The following is an 8,010-nucleotide window of genomic DNA, read 5'->3' as shown; positions in this document are numbered from 1 at the left end:
TGTCCTGAAGCCTCCTATATGTTTTCTTCTACCCATTTCATAGTTTCAGGCCTTAAGTCTTTAAATACAGAAATGTTATAGGAATATGCTTTTGTCTTAATCCCAGGTATGAGATATGGGGCTGCTTCAGATTGTCCAAAACAGCAGACTATGATTTGCCTCATGCTCTAGCAGGGGTGTGACTTTGACAGCTGCAGTAAGTTTTTGCGAGTGTGTGACATTTGGAATTCTGGGGACTCGTGAGAGGGTACATAAATGTTAGGATCCTGAGAGGGGCAGTGGCTGCTTGCTGCCTTGCTACTGCCCCTGCTGCTGCTGGTTGCTGGTGGCTGGTGGCTGCTGGCTGGTTGAAGATATCTTGATGATGAAGATTGCTCCCAGGAACTTGATGCTTCTAATCACCAGGAAGTAGTCTAAATAGATTGTTGCCCCTTACTCCTCTAATCTTCTTCCTCTTCTACCGAGTGTTGTGGGGTTGGAAGGCATAAGGGTAGAGAAGGGTGGTAGAAAAGGGGAACCTATAGAGTAGCCAAAAATCTGGCTATAAGTGGCACCAAGGCATAGTGCTCAGCAGAATGGGAAATCTGATTTGTAATGCCATAGAAGATATGGTAGGTAAAAGAAGGGATGGATGTTCTGTTTCAGGATGTCAGCATTGTGGCTACTGCTGCTGAGTTATCCCCACTTTTTATCCTTTTCTCTAAGGAAGGATGGGATTGAGTTTTATCTGGGGTGGGGGAGCTGCTTCTTCTTCTTCTTCTCCTCCTCCTCCTCCTTCTCCTCCTTCTTCTTCTTCTTCTCCTCCTCCTCCTCTTCCTTCTCCTCTTTCTTCTTCTTCCTCATTCTCTTTTTCCTCTTCTTCCTCTTGCTATTATCTCCTTCTTCTCCTCCTCCCACTCCTCCTCCTTCTTCTTCCTCTATTCCATCTCAAAAAGTGGAGGGATATGGCTAAACAACTAGAAAAATTGTGAGTGGGAATGGAGGGACCTGAGAAACAACAACAAAAAAGAATGAATGGAAAAACCAAAAGGGTCACTCTACTCACTCATTTCTCAAAGGGCTTCAGAATTGTCTGTGTAACTGGAAAATTACAGGTAGAGATTGAAGTACTTGGGAAGCAAGTAGCACTGGAAAATGGATAAATAAAAGGTTCAGACCCAATGTTTGAGCTTAGGAGTTTCCCCAAGGAGAAAAGTTGGAACAAACTGTGCTTGAAGGCAGATCACAACTCTGCTTGGTGCCTTCAGTTTTTCCACCCCTGGTCAGGGTGGAAAGCCAGGTGTGAGTCTGGAGAAGAGGAGTAGGCCAAGGCCATGCAGGATAAAAGGTTAAAGGAAAACTGAAATAGCCCCTTTCAAGAAAAAAGGGGTTAATTAATCTTGAACCAATTGCACCATCAGAAAGGTGTGAAGTGACTAGGATTACAAAATCCCCATCAGTTTCTCCAGTAATTAATTGTACACCCAGCGCATGTCTGCTAATGGCTCCAGATCAGGGTTATGACAAAATAGGGTGGCATCCTATAGAAATTATAGATCTGAGGCATTTTAAAGAGACTATGGTTTCCTACTGGATATATTCATCTTTTGTAAAACAAATTTTAAGTGACTGGACTATCCAAAATGGAATTATTCTCCAAAACTGGAAGGGGCTGGTAATAGCTGTGCTAAAAGCCAGTCAATAGTTATAGTGGTTAACATGGTATAAGAAAGAGGCTGTGAATATTGAACAGAGAAATAAAGCAAGGGGAATTGATATTGTCAAAGTTCAGTTGCTGGATGAAGAGCAGTACTCTGATCTATAAGAACAGATTCAATTTGATGACACCATTATATAGCAATGTTGTTTAGTGCCTTTAAGAGCTTTGGGTCTTCCGGCTTTATTTTCAAATGGACCGCACCGGCTTCAGGCTATTTGAATGGTTCTACTCAAACAAGGATATCAGACCAAATCACATGATTTATATCTACAACATGAATGACAAAATTAAAAAAGAAGAATTGAAGAGATCCCTGTATGCCCTGCTTTTTTCAGTTTGGACCCTTGGTAAATTGTGGCTTTAAAGACCATGAAGATGAGGGGACAGGCTTTTGTTATATTTAAGGAACTGGGTTCCTCCACAAATGCTTTGAGACAATTACAAGGATTTCCATTTTATGGTAAACCAATGAGAATTCAGTACGCAAAAACAGATTCTGATGTAATATCTAAAATTCATGGTACTTTCAATGACAAGGAAAAGAAGAAAGCTAAAACCATGCAATAGGCTGTAGCAGCTGCAAACAAGAAGCCTGGTCCGGGAATACCAAATTCAGCTAATACCCAAGGAAATGCAGCGTCAAATCCTCAGGTCCCTGATTATCCTCCAAACTATATCCTATTCCTTAATGGCTTGCCAGAGCGGACGAATGAGATGATGTTATCCATGCTGTTAAACCAGTTCCCTGGTTTCAAGGAAGTTCGCTTGGTACCAGGGAGACCTGACATTGCGTTTGTAGAATTTGAGAATGATGGGCAGGCTGGAGCTGTCAGAGTTGATCTGCAGGGGTTTAAGATCACACTGTCCCATGCCATGAAGATTACCTATGCCAAGAATTGGTTGGAAGTAAAGGTGAAGTTTTCGGAGAAGAGTCACCTGATTTTTTTAGTTTTGCTGAACTATGAAATTGTACAATAAACTTTTATTTGTAATCTTGGGGGTGTGGGGGAAGAGCTTTGGATAAAGTTGGGGAGCCCAGGAAAAGTTCTGCCTCATTTACGAAAATTCTATAAGGCTCTGGAGTAGCCTTTTCTGACTTTTTGCAAGGATTAGTTTCAGCTGTTTACAAAGCTTATGAACACCGTTAAGCAAGGCAAGAGCTGATAGAGACCCTTGCCTTTGACAATGCTAATACTCAATGTAAAAGAGTTAATAACTGTTAAACTCATGGACAGTGCCGATCATTGTGTGCAAAGGGACATAGCTGATATTGGTTCTCACAGTTATCATGTTAATGCAGCATAGGACATGCTATTTCTAAGGGTCTCCAAGATCAAAATGTCCAGTGCTTCAAAAGCAGAAAATTTGATCATTTGCAGAGAAACTGTGACTAAGCCATACTAATGGTTTCAGATTTCAAAATGTCTGGGGGTTAGCTATGAGAAATACGGTATTTTCCTGCTGAGGCAGTAAACAATCCATTTCCAGGGGCAACGGGTTTTCAAATATCAAACAGAAAGAGTGCCTAGGTTTCCCAGGATGCACAGGCATTGTGGCAAGGGATAGCATTGAATCAATGAGTGTAGGTCCAAGACAGATATTCAAGGCAATTTATGGTTGTTAGGAAATGAAATGTAGAACCTGGCAGCTCAAAGCCCTGAAGCAAAATAAAATGAGCAACTTCTCTCTTGTCAGCCAGAAAATAAGAAGCAGGCAAAAAACTGCAACTAAGTATTGACAGTCTCACGCATGCTACTGTAGGCAGTGCAGCCCCCAGATAAACCTCTTACCCTATCCCCCAAAATTCAATGTTATAAAGCAATCACTGGAGTTTATGGTCCTTTGCCCTCGGGAACAGTAGGGATGATCTCAGGATGAAGTAGATTGAGCTCCCAAGAACTCGTTGTGCATCCTGGCAAGGAGAAATTAAAATTATGTCCTATGGGGGCAGGGAGAGACAGAGAGAGAGAGAGACAGAGAGAGAGAAAGAGAGGTAAATTAATGCAAATGATAAGATTGCTAAGATGCTGTTGTTTCCCTACATTAAAGGCAAAGCTGCTCCAGTAGAAAGAACAGGGGACTTTGTAAGTACTAAAAATATGTGTTCTGGCAAACAGTGGTTAATGATCAGAAGCCAAAATTAAAATTGTAAGTTAATTGTGTTGAAATAGAAGGTTTGGAGGATACAGAAGCTAATGTGACCATCATTCCCCCAAAGAAATGTTAGAATTCAGAATGGCCACTGCACAAGGTTCATACACAATTTCTAAGAACTGGAAAATTTATCTCAGAAAAAGAAAAATATCTAGTGGGTTAAATGTGTGGGAGTGGAAGGTCAAACAGGGAAATTAATACTTTGTGTGTCTGAGATACTCATAAACTTATGGGGAAATGATCTTTTACAACAGTGGGAGTACTCAAATTAATATTCCTATAATCCCAGACACAGCCCAAGATAGACTGTAGATGCTTCCGGGGAAGGTATTGATGTATGTCATCGAAAACAATCCCAGGCTGTGTCAGTTATCCAAACACAAGAAACCCTAGGAACTGAGTTTCCAAATTTATAAGCAGGGACCACTGCTAAAACATCCATGACCTTACCTGTAAATAGACAAGAACTTTAAGTTCTTAAGAAGCTGATTCTGAGCAGGGCGGTGGTGGCGCACGCCTTTAATCCCAGCACTTGGGAGGCAGAGGCTGGTGGATTTCTAGGTTCAAGGCCAGCCTGGTCTACAAAGTGAGTTCCAGGACAGCCAGGGCTGTACAGAGAAACCCTGTCTCGACAAACAAAAACAAACAAAAGAAAACAAAAACCAAAACATAAAGAACATTATTATATACCACACAATTCTACAGGATAAACTGTCATAGAAAGATATAATCACACTTTAAAAGAGATGCTAATAAAACAAACAGGAAGAATTAAAAACCCTCAGAGACAGACTAAGAACAGCCTTGTTAACTGAATTTTTCAATTGTTAATGAGAAAGAAACAACCTAGCATCCTACATATGCTGGATTATAGAAGAAACAAAAAAGACCATGGGATTAAATCAGCCTATAAGGATGTGTTAACATCAGAATGGAAGCCTACACAAGTTTTACATTGGATACATGGATTTGTTTGTTTCTATAGAAAACAAAAAGTTATGGATGCCATCAAAATTGATAAAGGTTAGAATTGAGCAGGTAGTATCTCCTGAAAACCTTTATCATTGATTTGAAAAGTGTATGATTGGTTCATTTAAAATGTCTCTGTTTATAATTCCTTACTAAACAGAGATGATTAATGTCTTACAACAGAAAGGGGGGAATATAGTGAGAATTTTGGTTTCTTTAAACACAGAAGTGTTATAGGAATAATTTTTTTCTCAATCCCAGGTGTGGGATATGGAGTTCCCTCAGATTGTCCACATTAGCAGACTATGGTTTGCCTCATACTTTAACAGAGGTGCAGTTTTGACACCTGCAGATGGCTTTTGCAAGTGTACTATGTTCGGAATTCTGGGGACTCTTGAAATGGAATACAAATGGCAAAACCCTGAGAGGGAGCAGTTGCTGCTGCAGTTGCTGGTTGCTGCAGTTGCTGGTTGCTGGCTGGAGATATCCTGATGGTGAAGATCAACATTGTGCCCAAGGAACTAGAACCCCGAGTCAGCGGGAAGTACTCTAAAGACATCAATACCCCCTTTCCCTCTAACCTTCTTTCTCTCCTACCTACTCTTGGTTGTTGGGAGGGATAAGGGGGAGAAGTATGAAAATGGGAACTCCTAAACTAACCAAAAATCTGGCTACATTTTTGGTCCGTTTTGAGCTGATTTTCATTGAATGGTCAAGGATTCTTTCAATGATGGCAATATTAGAATTTGTTTCGAAAGTCTGATAAGTCCAGGTATGGATATCAAATTCTCCCAAACCCAGTGATGAAGCTATGTATGGACTGTCATATGGAACATTCTGCAACGTGTGTGACGTCACTCAGAAGATCACAACTAATTAGCAACCAAAGAACGAGAAAAAAAAAAAACACTAAAAATGAAGTCCCCACAGCCAGAAGATCCCACAGAGGGCACTCAGCCACATCTCTTCCCCTCGTGGAATGAGAGTGATCTAGTACATTCCTCAAAACTACACAGAGGAGACCAGCAGAATTTTCAACTGTCTCTCTTTATTCAGCACAACCATGTCAGCTACCCCAAACATTTCCTGAATGCGGAAGAGAAGGTAACTCTGCAAGTGAATGAGGTCTCAAAGTTCACATCAAGCTATAAGAAGATACATGTTATTTATCCTAAATTCATGCACTGACATACTTTAATAGAGACATAAATCTAAAAATATGTGTGAAGTTGGTTTTTATACAAGTGAATTAAACAAGACTTCAAAGATAAAAGAAATGTTTTCTTTGTGTTTTAACTATTTCTTGTATTTTTTGAGATTATAGTATAATTACATCATTACCAAATTCCCTTTCCTTCATTCAAATGCTCCCCTATTTTTCAAATTCATTACTCTTTTTTTTCTCATTCATTTTAAGATAATAGAATTTCATTATCACTGTAAATACATGTTCTACAACTGGTGGTTGATATTCCTGGTGTACTAAAGACATAATTTATGAAAATGCTATAACCTAACTCTGCAAAGTTTCATATTATTTCCTGCTTTTGAGAAAATCTTTTTGAATTTTAGGGCTTTTGATTCAGTTCAGAATTTCATATGTGATGAGTGTTGGGAGTGGAGGAAGTCCTAAATGCCTGATGTCCTTAGTGAAGATGTGCTATTGATATGTGCATGTCCATGCCAAGAACTATAGTCTCAGACTCATGATAAAATGGCACAAGCCCCCACACATACACACTCGCAGGGTGAAGCTCAGAAAGGTGGCTAAGACTTCCTCTTGTCCATGTTTGGATGTTGATAGTCAACATGCTGAACTTCTAGAGTCCTGCAGTTCCTCCATCAGAGAGCGCCCAGTCCACCGAATCCCAGCTTTTCTGTGTTTCTGTGTGTGCTGCCATTTCTTCATTCCCTTGTCACCCATAGCGATGTAAGCCCCTGGAAACCATACAAGACATTGGCACATCAATATTATATTTACATAATTTCTTTACCTCCTTTTCCCCCACCTGACTCTTCCTATGCCTCCCTCACTCCTTTCTCAAATCCATGATGTCTTCTTCCTTAATTATTGGTGGTGGTGGTGGTGGTGGTGGTGGTGGTGGTGGTGGTGGTGTGTCTGTGTGTACATGTGTTTATATAACTACAGCCTACTGATCCCATTTAATATTGCTCATATCTGTATTTGTTAAGGGCAGATTGCTATCAAATATGACCTGTCCTTAAAGGAGACTGATTTGTCCTCTCTCGGCAGCCATTAGTTGCCTTTGGATCCTCATTTGAGGATAAGGCCCTGTGAGATTCCCCATCTACACTGACATACCAACTGATGTGTTATTCCTGTCTTGTTTAAGGAACAATATTCTTTACATTTCATAGGGTAACTTCCCTGTTATGTATAAAATACTCTATCTCACAGCAGATAGCCTGTTTCCCAGCTCTTACAATCTTTCTGTCCCTTTTTCTGCAATGTTCCCCGAGCCTTAGGTATAGTGGTTATATTGTAGATGCATCCATTGGTTTGGGTACATGGCCAATGGTTCTCTGTATTTTGGACAGTTGTGGATTTCTATAACTTATTCAATGACTTATTCAATAGCAATACAGAATAACACAGAGGTCCTGAGCCATTGTAACCTTTAAGTTCCTATTAATGATAGAAAACTCATGCTTCAGAGTCAGGAACAATTAAAATAATAAATACAAATTACAAAATTAAAATAATATTTTTAAAGATTTGTGCATATTGTATTGAATATTCAAATGCTGTAAAAATTATGTTATATAACACAGTAAGTTAGTAGTATTTCCACCAAAGGACCCTACAAACCAATTTGATTTCATCGTAAAGACTATCACTTATTTATATTGATCTATATAGTAAAGAAAAAAGATGGGTATCACTGTTCATATATAAATTACTTAAACCTTTGCCCAAACTTGAATTTTTGACTGTGGCAAAATGTTTTCATCTGTCATTTTTAACTGCTTTTTATACATATACATATACATTTTATACATATACATATACATTTGTATATGACACAATTTGATGAATATTTCATATCAAGTTAGAAATAAAAAGCAATGAAAGGATTCTTCACCCTACAAAATAATTCTTCATTGGCCAGAAATCTACGATATTCAAGCCTTCTGTAAAGGAAAGACTTAGTAAGCGAACTAACCTG

The 8,010-nt window shown here is 39.3% G+C and overlaps 1 long non-coding RNA gene and 1 pseudogene across 2 annotated transcripts in view; one reads left to right on the top strand and one right to left on the bottom strand.

Moving 5' to 3' along the window:
• Positions 1-1,889: 1,889 nt before the first annotated feature.
• On the top strand, positions 1,890-2,677 carry LOC110293367 (U2 small nuclear ribonucleoprotein B'' pseudogene; annotated as a pseudogene).
• A 3,081-nt stretch (positions 2,678-5,758) lies between these two features.
• LOC110292289 (uncharacterized) overlaps positions 5,759-8,010 on the bottom strand; it is a 231,834-nt gene continuing 229,582 nt past the window's right edge. For both annotated transcript variants that reach the window (XR_015047341.1, XR_003836434.2), the window contains one exon: positions 5,759-6,760. This is a non-coding gene — a long non-coding RNA (uncharacterized LOC110292289). The remainder of the gene's footprint in view (positions 6,761-8,010) is intronic.

The sequence above is a fragment of the Mus caroli genome, unplaced genomic scaffold, assembly GCF_978045245.1.
Source record: "Mus caroli unplaced genomic scaffold, Mus_caroli_1 scaffold_6, whole genome shotgun sequence".
Classification (NCBI taxonomy): domain Eukaryota; kingdom Metazoa; phylum Chordata; class Mammalia; order Rodentia; family Muridae; genus Mus; species Mus caroli.
The sequence above is the reverse complement of the archived record's forward strand: the minus strand, read 5'-3'. Positions and strand labels throughout refer to the sequence as shown.